The 14857-nt window shown below is 45.1% G+C and overlaps 1 protein-coding gene across 15 annotated transcripts in view; it reads right to left on the bottom strand.

Moving 5' to 3' along the window:
• Positions 1-1327: 1327 nt before the first annotated feature.
• Positions 1328-14857, bottom strand: part of LRRC63 (leucine rich repeat containing 63) — a 31575-nt gene continuing 18045 nt past the window's right edge. For 14 of the 15 annotated variants that reach the window (XM_066988709.1, XM_066988727.1, XM_066988717.1 and 11 more), the window contains 5 exons: positions 14447-14583; positions 13593-13676; positions 12636-12875; positions 6264-6365; positions 1328-1464 (listed from right to left, as the gene is read on the bottom strand). The gene's annotated coding sequence lies outside the window, so the exon portion shown is untranslated. The remainder of the gene's footprint in view (positions 1465-6263; positions 6366-12635; positions 12876-13592; positions 13677-14446; positions 14584-14857) is intronic. The other variant, XM_066988705.1, reaches the window with a different exon arrangement.

Below are 14857 nucleotides of genomic sequence, written 5' to 3'. Positions count from 1 at the left end.
TTCTCATTTACGTTGCATGCACAACTAACTGAATCACATGAAAGGCCTTGCTGTAGGGATTTTCTTCTTACAAAGGAGCTCACTTGAATAATCCTTCCGTGGGATAACCTGCGGGGCAATTTAATACATCTTTTTCATTATTCACATATTTAGAAGAGCTAATTTGGTTTCTGGCTGTGCTTTTCACAAATGTTCGAGTGACTCAGATGTATGGAGGAGGGGCAGAGTCAGGGAGTGAGTTTCATGTATGAAGTGTTGGAACTCAGCACGTCCTCATCACCTGAGTGCAGTGAAATACAAGAGAAGATCCTTGATGAATATGAGGAGCTGGAGGAAAGCGGAAGACCCAAGAGGATCCGTTCTGCTGTACATCAAGTAAAACTAGTGAAAACGTTCAACTGCTGATGGTAAAGCAAGGACCATTGGCCATGTGTTGGAAGGAATAATGGGGGCTGGCTGCTATTTGCTGCTTCTGAGAGGTTGATGTTAGGCCCTGAGGAGGGTCATACCAACACCTCGCTCTTGTCTTCTGGTGTCAGGACAAGATAATACAGGAGCGTGCTGAGACTGTAGTCTTGCTTCTCTGGTGAGAAGCAAGGTTTGGGTGACTAGACCTGTAGCCACAGTGTGGGCAGGAGGGGTGACTTTATGCTATGCCCCCTATAGGTGTCTTTAGGGAATAGCTGTGTTCTTTGAATCAAGCTGTGTGGTTTAGTACTGACCTAAGAAGCTTAATTTGCTGTTGGTGAGCATCTCTCTGCAAGTAAGTATGGAGTTTGAACATTTCGGAGGATAAACTATACCATAATGCAGATCTAAGGTAAGAGCTATCTAAGACACAAAAGCTCTATGGCTACAGTGGGAGTAGCTGGAAGTAAAGTCCTGCACGTGGAAATTCCTCTGAATTCTTTGAGAGAAGATGACAAGGGTTAGATTGCCTTACTAACGAATCGGAAAAGTTCAAGTTAAGCTGCCTGCTAACTGGAAAGCTGAATGTATTTCACGAAGAACAGTGATGCAAGAAACACAACTCTTTACCTAGGGAAGGAAGGGGAATTGTCTCACCTTTTCTTGCTCAAGTAATGAGGACCAATGCCTGGCCTTAATAGTGGCATTGGTCACACAACAGGAGCACCACTGAAATCTTATTGAATCTATATTCTTGGGGACGTAGGAGAAAGATAAATCTATTCCTAAAAGCTGTCTGCCTCACTCTGCAAGCAGAATTCAAGTTAAGACAGTTTAATTACTAAGTGCTGTAGGAGCAGGCTTTCAAAGGAACATAGTACAAATACCTCAGTCTCGTTGCTAACAGTTTTACCTGCTTTCCCTGCAATTTTGTTTGCACTGATTTCTTGTATTTTTCTTGTAGTTTCAGCTGTAAGTTGTACAGAGATGGAAGTGCTTTGCTAAGATTCTATGCGTTGCAGCTGGAATCTTCCATGATATGTCATACAGTTGTTACTGTAAATAGTAGAATAATATTAATTGCTAGGTGTAGTATGGACTCACAAATACAGGTCTTCAACTGTAAGCAAATATGTCAAGTAATTAAATAGCTTTATGGGGCTTACTAATTCTAGGGGTGCCTGTCACACCCATCCTCTTTAGGAGAAGGAGAAGAAAACATCTACGTGGCTTATTAGAAACGATGTTTTGTCAGGTTTTGCACGCAGCAAACAAACTCCTTCAGCAGACATCTTTCACCTCTTGATGCGCCTATTTTTATGTTTTAATTAATGTTTTTTTTAAATTTACCATTATTTCCTCACTTTTGCTCTGTGACTGCTGCTTGAGGAGTGTTTGTTGCCACTTAATACATTGGCAGGCCTAAAGGCCAGCAATCTGAATACTCTGAATAACACCTTGAGGTACGAGTTGTACTTTTTTGGTCTCGCATTTAATCATTGGTGTCCTTTGGTCTAGAGCATCTACACCCCTCGGGGAATTTTGAGCAAAGCTATGAGACACTTTCCCTTTATACATGTAAGAGCCATATTTGACTGATCACATGTTGCATATCTGCCTGACTGCAGACTGATAAGTCTTCCAGATTGCAAAACCGGGAGGTCATTAAAGAAAATCTTATCATTACAAGAGGTAAAGGGAGAGGTGAGGAAAAGATTTAGAAGAAAGACTGAGGTCTGGCTATAGCATTCACTTCAGTGGAGCATGGAGACAGCTGAGCAAAACTTGAAGCCGTAAAAAGGGATCTTCAAAGAAGATGATTTGCATTTCAGTGGGATAAAAATAAAAATGCAGGTTAAATCTGTATCAGTAAATTGAACTTGCCCAGGACTGTTTCTCTGGTACTGAAGGCAGTGCAAATTCAAACATGCCATGGTTTTGTTCACCATGGGGTCGCCAAATCCAGCATGCCAGCTGTGAATGGCTTCTGGTCCATGCTAACTCATCTGTATTTGCCAGGCTGGGCCAGGATTGTGCCACATTTATTCCAGCAATTTGCTGGTGCAGACATCCATGTTGCAGTGCCCAGAACTGCTGCTTAATTTACGTGTTATGGGAGTCCACCAAGCACAGGTCTCGGGCTTTTCCCTTCCACGGGGGTGCTTGGACTGCAGTCCAAGAGACATCTTCCCCTCACCTGCTCCTCTGGCTCTGTGACAGTGAGCAGGTTCCCTTGGTGGTGCGTGATGCCCTGATGTCCTGATCTTGTGAAGCAACCCCTGGTGTTGAGAGGGGTCTGGGTCACAAATTCCTCAGCATATCTATTCTGAGCAGCGAATTGTTACGCGGAGTACGAGAGCTGCTTTGGGTTTGGAGTGATCACAGATGAAAAGGAGAAAGTCAAGGGCCTAGACTTTTAGGTTGTGATCGATACTGGTGTTTCACATCAGCAAATGGGGACTGGACTGAAATAATTCATTTTTGCTGTGTTTCCTATTTAGAAATTAATGATTTCAATTAGAAGAAAATACTTGTGGCTGTCAGTGGTTGGTGTAACTGCTCATATCCTCAGGAAAGCTTGCAGCTTGGTAGCTGCCGATTTCTCACTTTCCACAAAGTGATGGCATCCCCCTAAATGTATTTTTCCCCCCACCAAATTGCTGAAGGTTTGTTTATTTTGACTTTTTGACTGAGTATGTCTCAAGGAGAAAAAAATCTCTTCCTCCCACCCTGCAGATTTCCCCTTAGTTTATATTTAATGTTCAGTTATTTGCAATCAAACTAAACCCAGTGCCAACCTAGTAACAACTGCTCCAAGGGCAGGACTGGCCAGCAGAGGGAATATGGGGCTAAATAAATCCCTGAACACGCTGGATATACGGGGGAAGATGTAACAAAGCACTGTCTGCCTGAAAAAACAGCCGAGTTATGCAGAAGAATCAGCAAGTAGACAAGTTTTGGTGAGCAAGAACCAGACTTTGTACCAGATTTGTGGACCTAAGGGTAAGTACCTATGAAAGTACCATGGGGTACCTATGTAGGTGAGATGTAGAGAGATGCTAAAGGCATGAGCAGAACACCACATGGGGAAATCTGACACAAGGAAGCAGCAGCAGTTGGAGACTGAACTGCCCAGCTAGAGGGGCTACATCCATGGCAGAGATCTGTGGTGACAGCGCTCATTCCTTGGGCCTAGGGCGGGCACCCACCTCCCCGTGCACTGCACAGGGAGCCAGACACCAACAGCCTGGATCCAATAAAAGGTGTTGAAATTGGAATTAAGAAGAAACCAAGTCAAAAATGGCAATCTTATGGAGCCCTAAATACCCATTGTCCTTCACAGTAAAAACTGCCTAGAGGTCTCCTCCTCTTCCTCAGGCCCCTGTCCTAGTCTGGGCAACTCGATACCAGTTTCCTACTGGAATAGGATCTGGAAAGGGGGAATTCAGCTTGAGTGATGGACTGATCCTTGCTGTAGCAGAGCTCAGGGAATGCTTGTGGGGCAACTTTCAGCTGATAGCTAAAGCCTCTCTTCTCCTAGGCCTGTTTTATTGACTAGCAGGCCTCACAGCCCAGTTGAATTCCTTTGTGAGATGCGCTCCTCATGAAACAGTACAATACCTTGTGGAAGGACTGCCTTCTATATGTGGAAATGCTATTCCGTAACATAAGAGTGGTACTGAGGAGGATGTTAGCAAAGAAAAAGGAAGCAAATTCATCGTGGTGGTGTCAGCCAGAAGAAAAGAAGAGGTGCTGTAGAGTTAGTTGGACGGACTGGTCCTTGGCAAGACCTGGAAAGGCCTGCTGCTGCCCGACGAGACAGCACGAAGAAGCGTTCCCAGGAAGACATCAGGGTGCCTCCCATAAAGCAGAACAGAGGTGGTGGTGTGGTCAGTTCAAAGCAAGCCAGCGCCTCTGAAGCAGCTGACAAACGCCGCTATTGCACATCAAGGAGCACGGTGTGGGGAAGGAGAATTTATTTGCCTCACCTGGAACCGGGAGCTGTTTTACTGTGCTCACATCTCAGTCCAACAGTTACTGTAAATCAAGTTCCCGCTCCCCAGTTTCTCAGAAAGTGAAACTAAATCAAGCCAGGAATGGTTTTACAGGCGCAGGATGTGTTTTCAGGCCTCCGACACATTTCATGGATGAGTCAAAAGAATATGAGCAGTATTTTTGTGCTCAGACAGCACAGAGGATGTGTCCATTCTTCTCCTGTAAGGGAGGATTTCCTAATCTAACTGAGCCCCTAGTAACATCTGGTTTTAATAGCCATGTTCCCCTTGTAGAAAAGCCCCTTGGCAGGATAAGCTACTCAGCACAGTGCTGGCAGTTCATTCCCATTTCAGCTGGGAACGAAGTCCACACGGTTCTACGTCATCCTAGATAAAAAAATGTGGGGGTCTGTGACTGAAACAGAGCCCTGTGGCTGCTTGGAAGCATAACAAAAGACGGAGAAGTCACTGAAGTGAGGAAACCTGGAGAGATGAGCAGTTTGAGAAGAGTGTTAGCATCATTTTGCAGAGAGCAAAATGGAAGCAGAGTGGGGTTGCAGCAGCCCGGAGGAAGCTGCTGGTACAGCTGGAAGCATACCGTGGATCTGGGCCAGCATCCTGAGCAGAGGTGCATCTTTCTTCCCTGACCTTCAGACACAACAGTGATAGAGGGAAACGTTCTCAGGAAGGATGAAATGCACGGGGAAGGGTGAAGAAGCCCTCTCTATTCCTTATAGTGAAGAGAATTTTGTTTCTTTCGTGTTTCATCAGTTTTAGTCAAAATGTTAGCAGCTCCACTCATCAGCCACCTCTCACAACAGAATGTGCTTAATGTGGGGGATCTGAGTGTCCCAGGCTCCCCTCTAACTGCCTTTAAAGTCACCTAGCTCTCTCCATGTTGTCCAGCACTGCGTTTGGGCTCCTTCAGTCAGCCCCAGTGGTCAGGCACAAGTTCTGTACCGGAGTTAGGGAGGCCCGACCCTGATCCCCAGGATTTCTGTATTTGACAGGCTGATGGGAAAGCGGAAATAACTACCAGCATATCCTACTTCAAAAGTTCCTATTTCATAACTGTTTTCTGGCTGGTTAATGCGTGCACTTCTCATTTTACAAAGCAAACGTGCACAACTGCTGCTCCAGGAGGTGCCGTATGGAGATGGCTGTGACCCCTCCCCATGGCTCCTGCAGCCCCAGTCACCTCCCAGTTGCTCCTTCCAAGAGATGGGGAGATCCATGACGAGCACATCTGCTGGCTTTGGCTCTGGCCTCTGATGCTGGGTCCGGGGCCCATCTCCATGAAGGTCTCATCCCAGCACTGTGCTCAGCACCCACCAGAGGAGTGTGATGAGTTTACCCAGCAATATTCACTGTTTGCCACTTAATTTCTGACCACAGATATTGTACAAAACCCTCCAATAAACACCAAACTTGCATTGACCCAGGACTTCACTCGTGAGTTCTGCTTGGGTCCGGGGAAGGAGGAACAAGAGAAAAGTTGCTGACACCGAATCAGTCTCTGTGAAATAAAAACCGATCCAGGGATTTCCTGCTTTTTGCAAAAGGTTTGGTGTTTTGTTCCCTCCCTGTTAAGGAGGGAATGATGGGTTAATGCCTGCATTTGCACGGTGACACTGCAGTGCCACAGCGTGTGGTACCTGGGAGTCACGGAGTGAGAAGGGAGTCCCAGGGCTGTGCTGGGAATGAGCAGTGAGGGTGCCAGGGTGCTCCTCAAGCGCCAGCCTCACGTGGCAGATGACCCACCACATGGCATTTCATATGGCGGGGCCGCAGGAAATTGTGAAATTTGTACATAAGCTTCAGCTTCTAGCTGTGTGATGTTTGTCAACTGCTCATACGAACCTCAAGTGGCCAGTCTGGTGTTCGGGGCTCAGCTGTGTGCCTGTACAAGCTGGTATGCTGGCGTGCCCAGCCCTGGGATTCTCAGCCGCAGGCGGCCAGGCGCTGAAAAACAAGACATCGCATACATTTTGCACTGTGCATCACCCAAAGGAATGAAGAGGGGTGTTTTCTACACGTTGACCAGAAAAATGTGGCTTGACCTCCAAAGGGATTCGGCACGGGTCAGGGCCAGAAGCTGGGCAGCAGGACAGACCAAGGACAGCAGGGATCTGTATCTGTGAGACCAGCGAGAGGAGGAAATGAGGAGCAGAAAGGAATGGAAAGCAGTAGCAGGAGCACGTCTGTTGAGAATTTTGTAAATGTGATGGGGTAACAGGACGGAGCAGTTAAGCACAGACCGTTGCAGATTTTCCTGTTGTGAACTCCACTCCCTGGCACATGCACTTCTTTCCTGTGCTTGCCTAACGCACAGCTGCGGTGCTGCGGTGTAGCGGCTGCTTCCTGGGAGGAGGACGTGTTCCAGAAGGGACTGGGTGACTGCAGTACGTGCTCCTGATGGGCACCACTCAGCCCCAAGTCTCGTCCCAGAAACCTCACCGTATTTCACAGCTACAAAACGTAGCCACATGACCGAGGCGTGCAGCGCACAGCCCGCAAACATCAGCTTTCCCTCCGTAGACAATGGGACAGGACATGCCTGCTGGTTATTATCTGTGGCCCAAACCCTCCCCACTGGCTGTGCAAAATCAGCGCATGGGTGTGTGTTGCTCATGATTACTTTATCCTCTGCATGAAAAGGGAAAAGCTCTCAGAGAGTCTCACTGCACCATCCACACTACCTGTACCCTTAAACCTCCTTCCAGCTGGCTGGAGCGCTGAATCCCAAAAGGACCTGCAATAAAAGGTTCCCTTCCTCCCTAACCCTCCCTGCCTAACACATACGTCCACACAAAGCTCCTTCTACACACGTGTGTGCACACACATAGACACAGGGGTGTTTAAAGGCATAGGGCCCAATGCAAAATCATCGAGAAATGCCAAATTTACCTTTTGTTCAATTATGGCCTCTTGTCTCCAAACAGGGCCGCATCTGAGAAGCAGGAATGCTGTGTACTGATCAGCTGAGCCACTGCTGAGCTAGCTAACCATGACATGAAAATCAGAGTTATATTTTTAATGACCTTTCACTAGAACAAGTTAGTGCTTTTTCTTCTGGTCTCACAAAAGCTTTGCCCCCTGCCCCCAGGGCACCTGTGACAATTTCAAAATTCCAAGTTAGTGGGGAGATCAAACCGAGGTCCCCAACACAACCTGGCTGTAATTTAAGGTTTGCCAGTCCTTCTTCTGAGGAGCTAAGAATGAACTGTGTGTGTATGCATTCATGTGAAAAATATGATGCCTATGCTCCAGCATGCGGGTCAGACATGTTAAGTTATCCTGTGATAAATACCACTAGTAAAATGCTCAAGGATAGTTTTAGAGGGTGCATTTGGCGTACTCTAGGTGAAGAAAAAGATAAATAAGGCTTGAAGGCTTTCACATAGGAGATAAGAGTTTGAGTTGAATTGAAAAGCTGTGTATTCATCTGCCAAGCAGCAGCTTTGCTGAGGTTTGCCTGGTTTGATCACAATTTTCATTTCACACTTCCATGGAAACTTCAGGAGGTAACTGGCTCCCTGAGCCTTGTTCTGCAGGGCAAGCCAGCCTGCAAGTGAGTCAGACAGTTTAACTCACAGTCGTGTTACAAACCCTTCACGCTATGCCTTATGTGTAAAAAGCAAAGCAGAACAAGCCTCATAAAACATTAAAACTTCACGAGAAAATACCACTAGAGGGGGCTGGCCCTACATGAGCCGGTTGGTTTGTGCAGCCCTCATGTGCAAACACACCTGAGTGTAGCTGTAGCCACAGAAACTGCCAGGCCTGTCCAAACCAGGAGAAAACCCAGAGTGCTAACCTCAGCAACGCGGCACAGCTGTGTTGATGCTGTCCAAAGGTGTGTCTGCAGAAACACCCCAAGCTGGAGATGAGCGAGCCTTCATCCCGGGGAAGCAATGCCCACGTGCAACAGCAGTTTCTGCAGAACTGCACCCGCTGTTCGCTGCATGCCCTGGCTCCTTACTCCCACAAAACTTTCCCACCTCTATTCCTATATCCCCTTAAGTCCCTTTACAACTCATTCGCTGTGAGAGACGCAGCAAGTGCCCGCTCTCTGCTTGCTGCCAGGTTAGCACTGCAGAGTGCAGCCTTCTGCCCCTGGAGCCTGGCAGAGAGGCTGCGGGTCGGGTCCCAAAAGCCCAACTGCTTTTGAAACTCCTCCGGTCTGTAGACACTGTCTATTAATTAGTCCTGGAAAGCTTTACAGTCAGTCCTGCAACATGGTGAGAAACCACTGAAGGATATCCCTAAGAAAACAGTTCAATGTTAGCAATTGTATTTGGAAGAAACAGGACCACGGTTCACAAAGACATATTTTTTCAGGCAATTATTGGCACATATCACCTCCTCCAGGCCATCCTGGCACGGCCCAGCTCTCACCCAGAAGCCCGAGGGAAGCAGTGCTGCACTTGAGCTAATAATAATAATGAGGATATCAATTTGTGTGGATACTGAGGCTCATGGCTTGTTCCCAGCCAGCCGGCTCCGAGCCCAGAGCACAGAGGGTGTGTGTGTGGCCGTGTTTGGCTAAGCCTGCATCCACCATTGCAGAAGGACCTGTGGTACCCCTCAGTGCCACAGCTCACCTGCCTCACCACAAACGGGAGAGAAAGCAAAAAGCTGCTGGAAAGTTTACCAGGGATCTTGCTAACTCCTGGATTAGTGATGCTTTGGAATTATTTTGAACGATCAGTTCTTCAGCACGCACAAATCCTCTGGACAACATCGGTCCCAGACAGCTTTAAAGGTAACAATCTCCCTTGTTCCTCTACCATGGAGTTTTCGTCCCGTTCCTCTCAAAATGGTGGTTGCTCAGGTCACCTGCTCTGTGGTAGGCACTGCAGCTGCTGTGTTCTCTAAATCTATTTCCTACTCTGCATGCGAAGACTTAAACTCAGGAAATGGCAATTTTCATAAAAGTCTTCAGGCAAGTGACATTTCCCTGATTTTCATGTTTGAATAATGTTTATTATGGTTTGCATAAAGTCCTTCAGATCTCTCTTCACTGTAATGCCCATGAGTTCTCTTAAAAACCTCTGAATTCCCTCTTTCAGTTCTCTTTCTCTTTCTGGAACATCCATTTCTGCTTTTGCGTTTACATTTCTCTAACTTCTTTCCCAGCGCACGCTGCTGCCTGACCCCATTCCTGGCAGCCCATAGCTGGGCACTCGCACTGAAAGGACATTCAGCCGAATTAACTGACTCCAGCTAAAATCCTAGCGCAGACAAAGTGCTTTGGGGTTTTTAGTGCGATTAGTACAGCAAGTGGAGAAAGAGTCACAAAGGTGCTTTCATCCTTCAGCTCCACGTAAAGCGGATTCCAGGTGCTTTGACCTGACGGAGTGAAGCCTACCTCCATCGTTGGTTTGGCCTTTGTCCACAGGTGCCCAAATTGTCCTTGCAGCTTGCCAAGGCACCCAAAGGCACCTCTGCACCTACCTACTGATATGGATTATCATGCTGTGGGAGCCACACAAAGACAACACCGAGTCCACTCAAAATTGCTGAGGAGGAGGGAAAATTGTGTACATGCAGTTTCAGCTCCTTGTCATCACATCTCAGCAGGGCTCACCAGCCACAAGCCTGTAGGAATAACATGATGTGTGGTGGAAAGCAGAAGAGATGATGGGGAGGGAAAGGCGGAACACTTTTTGTCCCATGTACTGATGCTACAGAGCTGTCATCGGGCATCCGAGACTCAGGGGGCCAAAGGCAGGAGCTGGCAGAGGATTCCTGTCTTTATGCCCCAATGATGAAGACATAGGGACAGGAGGAGGTCCATGTATTGGGCCCTGCCCTTGACATTACAGATACATTTTATCTGATAATTATTTTGGGACAAATTCTGTAATCTAACCACAGGAGCAGAGGTGGTGGCCTGTCCATGGGAGTACTTCTGTACAAAGAAGGCCTGTGTCATCAGTTTTTCACTCTCCCCTATCTTTTTCTTCTCCTTTCCCTTGGGCTGCCTCTGGGTCCTAGTTGCCTTCATAGTGGATTTTTGTCATTTAACTAACGGTTGAAAAAAAAAAAAAAAAGCTGTTATACGTAATAGTTCTGTAACTGTCTTTCTTGATAATAAAATCAGAGGATTTTGGTTTTGAGTTTTGTTTTTTAAAATAGTAATTGAGTTTCACTGTTTTCGTATATTTTAACACTTGCACTGATTCAGTGTGGGAAACAACACAAAGCATTGACTAAGCTGTTACTGAACAGTACTGTGGTTAGGGAGCAACAAACCAGAAGCTGGATCTCTGATCCCAATTCTGCTTCAGGCTGTCTTTATCAACAAGTCACTTTGGTGATTTTTTTTTTTTTAGTGTTTGGAAAAACATCAGACATTTCAGATCTGGAGACTGGAACTCAAAAAAAAAAAAAAAAAAAGAAAATATTTTCTCCCATAGTAATCAAAATGCTTATAAACCAAAAAATATTTGTAAGACCTTCCATGGCTTGCAAAAATGTTGCAGTTTTGACAAAAGTAATTTCTAGTTCAGGAACAAAGTTATCCATTTTTAAAGCAATGATAGCAGTAGGGAAGAATCTGCTACCTTGTTAGGTATCACTGGAGGGAACATAGGGTCAGCATAAACGTTCATTGATTTTGCATAGGGCTGAGTCTGCCTTTCATTTCGCATCAATGAGTATGGAGATGAATTGAAACAGACCATTCAGAGCTGAAAGCACTTTAAGAAAGACATGGTGATGGTACACAGCATGTGATCCATCACTCCAGCAGAGTGCCAGGTTGTCCAACGGAATAACATAACAGGAGATGACACATTTCTGAACTATTTTGTCCCATTCATGGTTTCTCTTCTGTAATCCAGATCACTTTCCGCAAAGTACCATCGTCAAGCCCCAGTCTGAGACACAAAGTTTCTAAGGCATGATGATGAGCATGCACAGAAGTAAAAGGGAAGCCTTCCAAATTTAAATACATTTCTGTAAATTTGGATGAGCTGAAGTCCTTCACCATAGCGAGGTCCACTGCAGCAGTCAGTAGCACAGACAGTAAAACTGCAATGGGAAGAAATTGGGCCAAAAACTTTGCATCACCCTTCTAAGACTATATCCACACCGACAGCAGTTCAACTTCCTCACTCACAAGCACAAACAAAAGAAATTATCTGGCCTCAGAACATCTATGGCTCATCGCTGGAGAAGGTGCTTATACTTCCTTAGCTCCACTTTAGTAGAGGCCCACTCTATTCCAAAATAGTAATTATTACTCTAGCACTAATGCTCGGTCTGCATGGCTCCCATGGGAAGGAGGAGACAGACATGTCAGAAATAGAAGGATGAAGGGAAGGGAAGGGAAGGGAAGGGAAGGGAAGGGAAGGGAAGGGAAGGGAAGGGAAGGGAAGGGAAGGGAAGGGAAGGGAAGGGAAGGGAAGGGAAGGGAAGGGAAGGGGGAAGGGAAGGGAAGGGAAGGGAAGGGAAGGGAAGGGAAGGGAAGGGAAGGGAAGGGAAGGGAAGGGAAGGGGGAAGGGAAGGGAAGGGAAGGGAAGGGAAGGGAAGGGAAGGGAAGGGAAGGGAAGGGAAGGGAAGGGAAGGGAAGGGAAGGGAAGGGAAGGGAAGGGGGAAGGGAAGGGAAGGGAAGGGAAGGGGGAAGGGAAGGGAAGGGAAGGGAAGGGAAGGGAAGGGAAGGGAAGGGAAGGGAAGGGAAGGGAAGGGAAGGGAAGGGAAGGGAAGGGAAGGGAAGGGAAGGGAAGGGAAGGGAAGGGAAGGGAAGGGAAGGGGGAAGGGAAGGGAAGGGAAGGGAAGGGAAGGGGGGAGCTGACATAACTTTTGCCTCAGTTGTAAGCTTCAGGTCAATCTCCCTTCTGACTAGAGTGGCTTGACACACAGCTAGAACATGAAGCTGCAACACACATTTTGTCTGGAGGATGGGTGGCCGTGTAAAATACTAGGAATATTAAATAGAAGAATTTGCATGCAGTGCCCAATAAATCTTAATTGTAGTTTCATGTTCATGCAGATATACACAAAATCTGAACTCAGCATACATACATGGACGCTATTGTACATACCACAGTATGTAAGAGCATACCGCTGACCAGCACTAATTTCATGTGAAACAGTGGACAAAGTAGGAACTTCCATGCTATTAATGCTTGTAAAATTACTGATTAGGGGCCAGTTATGCACATTTCTTGCACACAATACTCCTATGAGTGGGTCAAGGGAACAGAACATATTTCTGTTACTTACTCATTCAATATTTTTTCAGTATCTTCTGTGATGTCTGTGTATCTTTCCTTTAGGTTATTTCTGGAGACGCAAAGGACAGCCAGATGAGTGAGCTTCTGAGGTTGGTTTTGCATCTTTTCATTCCATAACAAGGGGTGTATGAAGTTATTTTCTATTCTGAGGTACTTTAGTGGAAGATTCAAAACCCCAGATGGCAAAGCAGAGAGCTGGTTCCCTTCAGTGTTCAAACATTCGAGCTTTCTGTAATTTTAAGGACCACCAGCCACTTACTTATAGGCTGTTCACATTATATCCTACCTTGACCATGCTTATATAATTTCCTACTTCCCATTAGATAAACTACTACACCAAGATGTCATATTTTCATAAATGCTGTGTTTCTTACAGTGCACTTCACGTACTGGACACAACTGTAGATACAATAGTTTTCTAATTATAGTTCAAATGTCTGGGTTAGGAAATATCTGGGCTGGGCATATCTGAATAAATTAGATGTACGCAGAGATCATCAGCATTAAGGACAACAAAGAGCAACACAATCTCATGTATGAATAATTCCTTTTCTACCATTTCTGTGGGGTGGTTTCCGTAGAGCTAGGTTTCAATTCTTGTCTAACCAACACTTCACAGTGCTTGAAAGCCACCACACATGGTTTAGAAATGCATTTTCTTTTTCTTCATCATGTAAATCAAGTTTATGTGCACACATATGGTCCAAATGAAAGAATGATCATATTTTGCAGGGGAAAGGTTGACTTACAGCTGTCTTCAAGTGGCACAATTATACAACTGCCATTTACTGTTTCAGCTGAAATGAGCCTTTCACATAGGACAGAAGAAAGGGAAGAGAGGGTGCAGCAAATATTCTCCATTTTTTCACTGATACAATCAATATCCAAATATGATTCATGGTATTATGCTGTAGAGAACCGGTTTCATTTTATGTTGCTTACATACCTTAAGTTCTTGATGTCATTAGGAATAACTCTAATATCATTATAGGCAATGTCCAGATACTGGAGATTTTCTAATAGAAACAAACTGTAATGAAAGAAAAGAGAATGATGAATTAGAAACCTAGACGAGAGAAAAAAAAATCAGAGAATCGTAATAATTTAGGCTGAATGGGACCTCTGAAGTTCATCTAGTCCAACCCTGCAGCTCAAATCATTCCTAACTGCTACACAGTGTGTAGGTCTCTATTTTTTTACCTGCTATGAAAGTGTATGATGACTTAGCCTCTTTTCTGCATTGAAAAATAGGGTTCAGCTCTTCGGTGAGCTGAAATGGTCTCTAGAGGTATTCTGTCCACTCAGTGTGGATGTTGAGATGGGTCCCTCAATTCAATATCTAAAGCCAGGGGGGATAAAGCTGGGTCTTAGCATTCCAAAATACTCTAGAAATTGAATTTTGCTTCTGTACTCCAGCATCTCAACAAGACAGTTATATTTTAATTTATTGACTAAGTTTTAAAATGCTACCTATTTTTGTTGCTACACAAAGGCAGACAGTAGAGCCAAGGATGGAAGCCACAAGGCCATTATTCTATAAAATATTTTCAGTCTATTTACTGAAAATGAGCTACAGCAGACTAACATATATATATGCAGTGAAGATTCAATAAGGCAAGGTATTTTAGCTGCTTCAATACTTCCATCTCCTAGTACTATGAAAAAGTTTTTTTGTTTGGGTTAATGGGATGGCTAGAATTGAAATTAGTGAATGATTATAATGTATAATAATGTCAAGACAGAAATCCCTGTTTGGCTTATAAATGTGGCAAACCTTTCAATTAATAAAAAATACCTCACCCAGATGGAAGATCTGATAGTAAATTGAAGGAAACTGTAAATTTCTTGAGTTACTTCAGTCTTTGAATGTCATTTGGGATTTTTCTGATGGGGTTGTTCTGGAGCACAAGCACTTGTAAGGATTTAATATTAAACACCTGAGAAGGGAAGGGGACAGGGAACAATAAAACCAACAGCTGTTTATTCTGCATTTCTAGCGTCAGTAAACTATGCTGGAAGAACTAGGAAATAAATATTATAAGATTAGCTAATACAAGTACTGTATATGTAGATACAGCTAACTACTGTATTACTGCAGATACAATATGAGACACAATTGCCACTTACCATATCACTTAAAACATTGAGAATTGCAGGCAGAGCTGCTAGTGCTGCTGGCTAAGACTGTCCAGCATTTCTCTTCATAAGCCT

The sequence above is a fragment of the Anser cygnoides genome, chromosome 1 (genome assembly GCF_040182565.1).
Source record: "Anser cygnoides isolate HZ-2024a breed goose chromosome 1, Taihu_goose_T2T_genome, whole genome shotgun sequence".
Classification (NCBI taxonomy): Eukaryota; Metazoa; Chordata; class Aves; order Anseriformes; family Anatidae; genus Anser; species Anser cygnoides.
Note: the sequence above shows the minus strand (reverse complement) of the source record. Positions and strands in the feature narration are given on the sequence as shown.